Raw genomic sequence first — 8,171 nt, forward strand, 5'->3', positions numbered from 1 at the left:
GAAAATATGACAAAAAATAGCTATAACACACAATCAATAGGTAGAGCATGATTTTACAAAATTTTAGGAAAAAATCATCAAATTTGAAGTTAGTATGAGGGAGAAAGGCTAGTTACAAGTTTTGGCCAGAGATTAAAAACAGAAATCACACATGTTCATCAATCTTTCAATCAATTTAATTGACACGGACCCTATTTTACCAATTAAAACGACTCCTTGTTTGAACTCCTTACTTAGCGCAATGGAAACACACTTAATTATAGCCCTATAGGTCTTAGGTTTGATCACTGGTTGGGACATAATTTTTTGCAGCTTTTTTTAAATTACTACATACGCGTCTTGGTAACATGCGTCTATACTAATTATTTACTACAAACGCGTCTAGCCTACATGCATCTATAGTAATCAATTAGTACAGATGGTTTTTTAAGAACGCACGTCTGTTGCAGGAATTCTAGTGTGAATAAATGCATTCAGATTGCAATCTGATGGTTCATTCCTGTTGCAATTTGATGCAAACTCTTTCCAACATCATTAATATTAACAGGATCATCATCTTATGTGAATAAAGTAAGAGGTTCCACATAACATTATATTAATTAGCAATAGGACATCATCATCTTTATATTACACATAGGAAAGGAAGAGGTTCCATAGAACATTACATTCATTAGCAATTATCAACCACAGATCTAGAGGCCATCATGCCATCCTAACATTACACACAATGGCAAACAACATGCCCAAAACAAAAACACACAAACATACATAGAAATTATTGCATCCATTATTCTTCCTCAACCTTGCTTGCAATGCTTCAAGCTCATTGTCCTTTCCTTGTCACTCTTTGTCCTTGGCCTGCAACTCCTTGTCCTTTGCTTCCAACTCCTCAACCTTATTCACCATCTCACTCTGCAACTTCCTCTCTTTGGCTTCAAGCTCTGAATCTTTCTTTAGGAGCTCCTTTTGTAGGAACTAGTTCATCTTGTGAACTTCCTAACCATGCTGCATTGCACTGTCTTGGTCTTCAACAATAGCTCCCTAATTTCTCTCCCTCTTCAAACTCCACATAGCATCCCGCAGCTCCTGTAGCAACTACTTCATGAATTTGGATGATTCCTCATCGATCCGAAGATAGAAGCCACAATCTTTTATCGTCTGCAACATAAAAAAGCATCATATTTGAAGCCTATTGGGGATTTCATCAAAAAAGCAAATTAGGGATCGAGACTTACCCTAGCAAACCTACATCTGTAGTATCTATGACGTGGTTGGCCATCACTCCACGAGATCCACCTACATGCCTTTAGCTGGCACCGGCATTCCACTGGTGGCTGATAGGCCAGAGGCTGTATGCGGTACGACACCGATGGGTCAAGGCCATCGTAGGCTCCACCACCATGGCTGGTTGAAGTGGACCTCGAGACGAATGTGAGCTTGACTCCGCCATCAGATGAGACAACTCCGACGCCCCGACGATCGTCACCTCAACCCTAACTCATCGGACTTTCAGTGGGTGGAGGCAGAGACAGAGAGGGAGGCAAAGAGAGAGGGAGGCGGAGAGAGAGAGAGGTGGAGATAGAGAGTGAGGTGGAGAGAGAAGGAGGCGGAGAGAGAGATTGACTCCACCGCTGGAGCCGCCGCGACACTCACCTGTTGGCCAAAGAGGGACAGAGACAGGGGAGGCATGCGTGACAGGGACAGAGGAGGGGAGGCATATTTGGGGGGATGCAAGACTCCGATAGGTAGGGCCCTTCTGGCATGCAGGACTAGATGCCAACATGGCAATAGGACCAGACGCCAATAGTGTTATATTTTTCATAATTAAAACCATGCCATGATCGAACTCATGATCATAGCGCAATGGTAACACACTTACGTCTAGACTTGAGGTCTTGGGTTCCATCCCTGGGTGGGACATAATTTTTTGCCCTGCTTTTTTTTGCTACAGACGCGTCTTAGACACACTCGTCTGTAGTAAGAAAATTCCTTTTGCCTGCCCTTTTTTCCAAATTTCTTATCCTTTAGCCTACCTTCCCGCATTCCCCAAGTCCATTCACATCCAACTTCCCATATTCTAGGGTTCTGCTGTCCGCTCCCCACTGCCACCATCGTCGCATCTGCGTGCCTCCGCCGTCTTCGCCATAGTCTGTTCCCCGCATTCTAGGGTTCCACCGCTGCCGCATCCGTCAGTCGTCCGCATCCACCCATCGTCCGCACATCCGTGGCGAGGAGGCGCCCGTCATGGCTACTGGTGGCCAATGGTGGTCTAGTATCCCCTCCTCAAGCACTCCCGACGGCGACCTCTTCACCAACCTCCTTGAGGCCTTCGCCTGCTAGTACCTGCTAGGGCTAGGGTTGCTGCTGCTAGTCACCAACACCAGCGCCAAGGCACTAGCACCGCCAAGTGAGGTCTTTGCCTGCTTGGACACAGCCATTCGGTGCCCCCAACACCGCATCAAGCTTGCCACCACAGGTACCAGTCTTCTTTCTTGCTTTTCTTTGTTCTTTTCTGGTCAATTGATTGATGGTTAGTTCTCTCGCTAAATGGAAAGACTGAATGGAAATATCTTAGTTTATGCTTGCTAGGATGTTATCTTGTTGTGTTCTCTCTACTTAGTTTGTGCTTGCTGTGTGCTCTCTACTTAGTCTGTGTATTGTGGAACTAGTTAGAGGTAGTAGCAGCTTAGTCCAGATTCTTCTAACATGGAATTTCTTTAGTGATCCGATCTCTAAAAGATCACTGAAGAAATATAGATATGTAGGACTTCACTCTTTTGGTTTGCCTGCAAATGAATTTAGATGTTATGTCCCTGATCTAATTACATGTGTTGATCAGTACCTCTATGAGTGTTCTGTCATCCCTCATGTTTGCTGAACACTTGTACTAGACTGAAGGTAGTTGAACTGTAGATGTTGAACACTTCCTCTAGACTTGAAAACATTGAATGTTCTATTCTAGTACTAGTCTAAGTGAGCTAAAAATGGATAGCCTACATGCCTACACTATCCTAGCTATGCCTACTAGGTCCATATTTTTTAGTTGCAGGGCTAGTCTAACTTTGAATAGTTGACTGCTACAATGTTGTTATCTATGTGTGTTGTCATAGGCAGCCACTGAATTTTAGTGCAACTACTTTTCTATAGCTACACAATGGGCTACAACCTCTGCCGCTTATTTTCTTTATAGATGGACAATAGCTATAGGTGTGTTGTCGTTAGAAATACTGCTTATAATATTGTTATCTATTCTGAATTGTACATGATCTCATGACATTTCAAACTTTGCCTAAACTATTTTTAGTGTTGTTTTCACTGTACATGTGTCAAACATGGATATGCGGTGCTCTAAAAGGAGTTTGCACTGCTAGCTATTGACTACTATTAGTGGCTTATCAGAATGGTAAGATGCAGCCTTGTGATATACTAACACTACTTACTATTAGATGGTAGTGCTCTATGATGTTCACTAACAACCTTATTCACCTTTGTTTGATAGGTGTCTGATCATGCATCTATGGTATCATGATTAAATGAAGATGAAGAACCAACTAACAGTCAAGAGGAGGGACACATCATAGATGCTAATGAAGAGGAGGAAGAGAGAGATGCAGATGCAAGGGACCAAGAGGGAGATGCTACTACAGAGGATGAAGAGAGAGATGCTAATGCATAGGCGTAGCAATATGAACCTCCTCGTCAACCCTAGAGAAGAAAGAGGACAGTCACCCACTGGCTAGAGGACTAGCTAGTTGTCACGGAGCTCACTCCGACTAGGATTCCCACAGAGAAGAGGGGCTAGATAAGAATGAGGAGGCTGGTTGGTCTGATTGCTAGACAAAGGATCTCCTTGGTCCTGCCTTCATTCAATTCACTAAGTGAACAAGACAAGATGACTATATTTTATGAGTGTGTTTTGCCTTGGTTGGAGTTTCTAGAAGAATTGAAGGCTATTGCATGTAAGAATATAATGCAGATGGTAGCCAAGAGTTGGAGAACCCACAAAAGCGACCTTACACACAATTTCATCAACAAAAGGTTGGATGCCACGATGAAGCACACATACATTCCAAAAAAAGATTGGGAAAACCTTGTGAAACTAAAGGCCAGCAAAGAAGCAAAGACAGCAAGTGAGAAGTACAAGAAGCTTCAGGAGAGGAACTTGCATGACCACTGCATGGGGACAGGAGGGTATGAAGGAAAAGCCACAAAGTGGGAGCAGGAGGACAGGGAGTTAGCCACCCAAGGCATCAGTAATCCTTGGGAATAGTTTATAAGTGGTCACCCAAGGAATTGGCTGCGTGCACGGAGTACTTTGGTGAAGTCAGAAGGAAGTGATGAGATTCGTTGGCTGAAAGATTCAGCTGAAAGTGTATCTAAGCAAATTATAGAGAAGCAAGGAGACCTTGAGTCTTCAGGGCTCACTTTTGGTTAGGGAAAAGGATGTGCTCATAGAGGTCTTGGGCTGCCCAGAACAGACAGGCCGCGTGCGTGGTGTGTCTAGTTATAATGGTTGGAAGAATTGGGTGGACTGCACCGGCATGTACAGAAAGAGGAAGCAATCAACAAGTGATGTGGATGTGGAAGCCATCAAAGAACTTAGAAGCCAAGTGATAGAAGAAGTTACCAAGAAGGTCACACATGATATCATGGCCATGATGCATGACCAAAGAGTGCATTTGAGGTCGCCTTCCAACACCCCTAGCCCTGTAGGTGGTTGGAAGAGCAGCTGTGCCTCAGCCTCGGATGCAGTCAAAAGAGACTACTTCGACAAACTTGAGTCAACTCTAGATCCAGATACTGTGGGCCTTCTGACAGAGCCAACACCGTGTAGCCTAGTAATCAACCCTAGAGGTTATCCGATGGAGGTAGCAAGGGGTTGGGTGTTCCCACAGCAAACTGACCTATGTTCACAACCAGTAATGGAACATTATGCCATTGTACATATTGATTATGTACATCCGGAACATGAGGACAGACCACTAAGTCCGTGCCCAAGTGATGAGGTAAGAACTCTTAGACAGGCTCTATACAAGAGGGTCCAGTGGAGGAGAGGCCAGATTGTGGTATCACCAAATGTGCTCTCTTCTCCAAAGTTATCAAGACCTCCACTACCTGTGAGCTCCAAAAGCAATCTAAAGGACTTTGTGATAAGCGATGAGAAGGCGAAGAGTGCAACTGTTGACAAACCAAAGAGTGGCACTACTTTAGAAAAGAGTGCTTCAAAGGAGACTATGGTAGGGTCGAAGCTAGCATCGAAGCCAGCTAAGTCCACAACTCCTCCAGCTAACCCACCGACAAAACCTGGAGCAGCCAAGAGTGACAGCAAACTAGAGCTGTAGGTGGGTGCCAAGCAGTAGAAGGTGGAGAAACCCATCAAATTGTCTAAGAGTGCCCCTGGGGGTGCTATATGGGCACAGGCCAACCCCAAGTTGAAATTTGGAGAACGATTCCTATAAAAAACCGAGCTTGAGAAGGCAGGACCTAGGTGTGTCGCTCTTCATGCTTGGTACATAAAAGAATGTGAAGAGGACAGCCGGGATGGTTGCTGTGTTTAAGAAACAACATTTTTTGCGTGAGGCAGACACTGAGTTTTTTGTTGTGGGATTAGAAGACTTGTTTGACCTCTTCAAACTTGATGGATTGGATGTAGGACTTCTTTGCATGTTTGCACTGTAAGTACAATTTCATCTATTTTCTGGGCTTGTTCATTTTTAGTTAGGGATGCTCTTCATATATTTGCTTGCTAAATTGCTTTTGTGTATGCTTCTTTATTCCTAGATGCCTGATTGTAGAAGCTAGGGCCAAAGATGTGCATGTTGGCATTACTGATCCAGATCCAGTGTCAATAAAGACTATAAACACTGATAGACGTTATAGCATGGGGTATTTAGAATATTGCCTAAGGAAATATACTAAGAAAAATTTGGTTATGTTTGCACATAACTGTGGTGGGCACTGGATTGCTGTTATCATCGTTCAAAAGTGGCAGAAGGTGATATACCTCGACTCCAATAGAGGCAGGAAGTCAGATTTGAGTCGTCTCAAATTTGTGATAGATGAGTGAGTATTGTCTAACCTACTATTGACCTATGTATTCCTTTCTTAATTATGTTATTGGAAGTCAAAAAATTTTTTTTGATAACAACTCATGTATGTGTAGGGCTTTTGGCAATTGCCAACCTAGGCCGAAGAAAGGGCAGAAAAAATTGAAGTTGACCCATGCAACCAAAATTCTAGTAAGTAGTGCTTCACTTCCAGTTGTAAAGTCCTTTTGTCATTTCAATTATTAACCATGTGTTTCCTATGTTCGTAGTGCTAGCAGCAAGGTCTGGACCACACATGTGGGTTCTTTGCGGCCCACAACTTGATGCTGGTGATGGCACATGCCAATTTAAATGATCCTCAGGTACAACTGCAAATATATATGTATTTATTAGTCCTCAACTGCTATGATCTACTTGGAATGCCGTGATCCTCTCTTGTTGTCATATATACTGCTGCTGTCAATTTTTGAAACTACTGCTGTGATCTGGAACAAGATGAAGCTGCTGTTGTGATCTGCTGCTGTGATCTGCTGCTATGATCTGCTATGATTCTTTTGTAGACTATGGCTGGCTTATATATATTTACTAGTAATTTTTGGTACTGCTGCTGTCATATATATATTGTCATCTCTTGTTGTGCAGCTTCATTTTATGGACGATGGCTATACACATGTGCAACTTCATCTTATGACTACCTTTCTTTGTCTTAGGATTTTGAAGTGCAGTCCACTCCAATCAACTTTGAGGACAACATTAGAGAGAAGCTCGCCTCATTTATTGTGTCGCAGGTCATTGACGAAAAAGGCGAGTTTCATTGTGCAGGTACACCACCATGATGAAGTGTCTGGTATATATGTTCATTCGATCTGTCCTATAGCTAGCCGCTGCTGTGCCCAATCTATGAACTGTGTTTGGAGTTGTGAGATACAATTAGAGCTGTGAGATACATGTGAATAACCTAGTGATGACCAATCTGTGAACTGTGTGTGATGAACAATGTGTGTACTATGTGATGAACAAATTAAGTTTTGAGATGAACAACTGTGATCTTGTATATATATGTCATTTCTATGAGATCTATGTAATCTGTGATCTGTGTATATCTGTGCTGTGTGGGCTGTGCTATGTAAGGATGAAAACGGTCGAACTCGGTCGAAAAACTCCTTAACCGTTTTCTACTTTTACATTTGAAATACGAAAGCGAAAGCGAAAGCGGACAAGCCGGACACGAAAACGAACACGAACTTACGGAATATCTAGAATTTCGAAAACGAACCAATTCGAGCGGAATTATGTCGAACACGGTCGGTATGCGAAAATTCAATACGAAATACCGACCCACAGTGCATAGCATTAAACAAGTGCACGACCAAATACATAACAAGTTCACAACTAACAAGTGCATGATCTAGTTCAAGTGCATAGCATTAAACAAGTACATGACTAAATACATAATAAGAGAGATGGGGCTGGGCGCCGTCTATAAGAGAGGGCAGCTAACCACCGGTAGAAAGAACACAGCTGTGTGGTGAGCAGCCTGTAATTGGGCTGTATGACCTGTGCAGTTGGCCAAATTCGGTTTAAACCGAATTTTGAATTAGGAATATTTCAAATTAAAAGTAGAAAAGTAGAAAACGGTCGAAAAATGTGTAAACCGTTTTCTACTTTTACATTCGAAATACGAAACATCTCAAATGCGAAAGCGAAAACGGTAAAGTCGGACAAGAAAATGCGGATTCGATCGGATTAAATATAGAAAACGATGCGGTTTGGTTCGGGATATTTCCGTTCCGTTTTCATCCTTAGTGCTATGGGCTATACTACAGACACGTCTGTAGCCTAGACCTGTCTGTGGTAAGAAAAATACTATAGATGTGTGTAGAGAATACGAGTCTGTGGTATGCTACATACTACAGACGCGTTTACAAATATCATCTGTAGTAGGATCCTTACCACATACGCGTGTACAAAACACACATCGGCATTATGGTTCTTCACACATACATGTTTATAAATGTCGTCTGTAGTAGGATCTTTACTACAGACGCGTATAATAGACACGCGTCTGCACTATAGTTCTTCACATAGACGCGTCTTAATCTTGTCAAGGACACGTGTCGGCAA

General features: G+C 42.8%; 1 pseudogene; it reads left to right on the forward strand.

The window, feature by feature from the left end:
* Positions 1 to 1,300: 1,300 nt before the first annotated feature.
* Positions 1,301 to 6,067, forward strand: LOC136523821 (uncharacterized; annotated as a pseudogene).
* Positions 6,068 to 8,171: the final 2,104 nt, after the last annotated feature.

Source organism: Miscanthus floridulus, chromosome 18, assembly GCF_019320115.1.
Source record: "Miscanthus floridulus cultivar M001 chromosome 18, ASM1932011v1, whole genome shotgun sequence".
Classification (NCBI taxonomy): Eukaryota; Viridiplantae; Streptophyta; class Magnoliopsida; order Poales; family Poaceae; genus Miscanthus; species Miscanthus floridulus.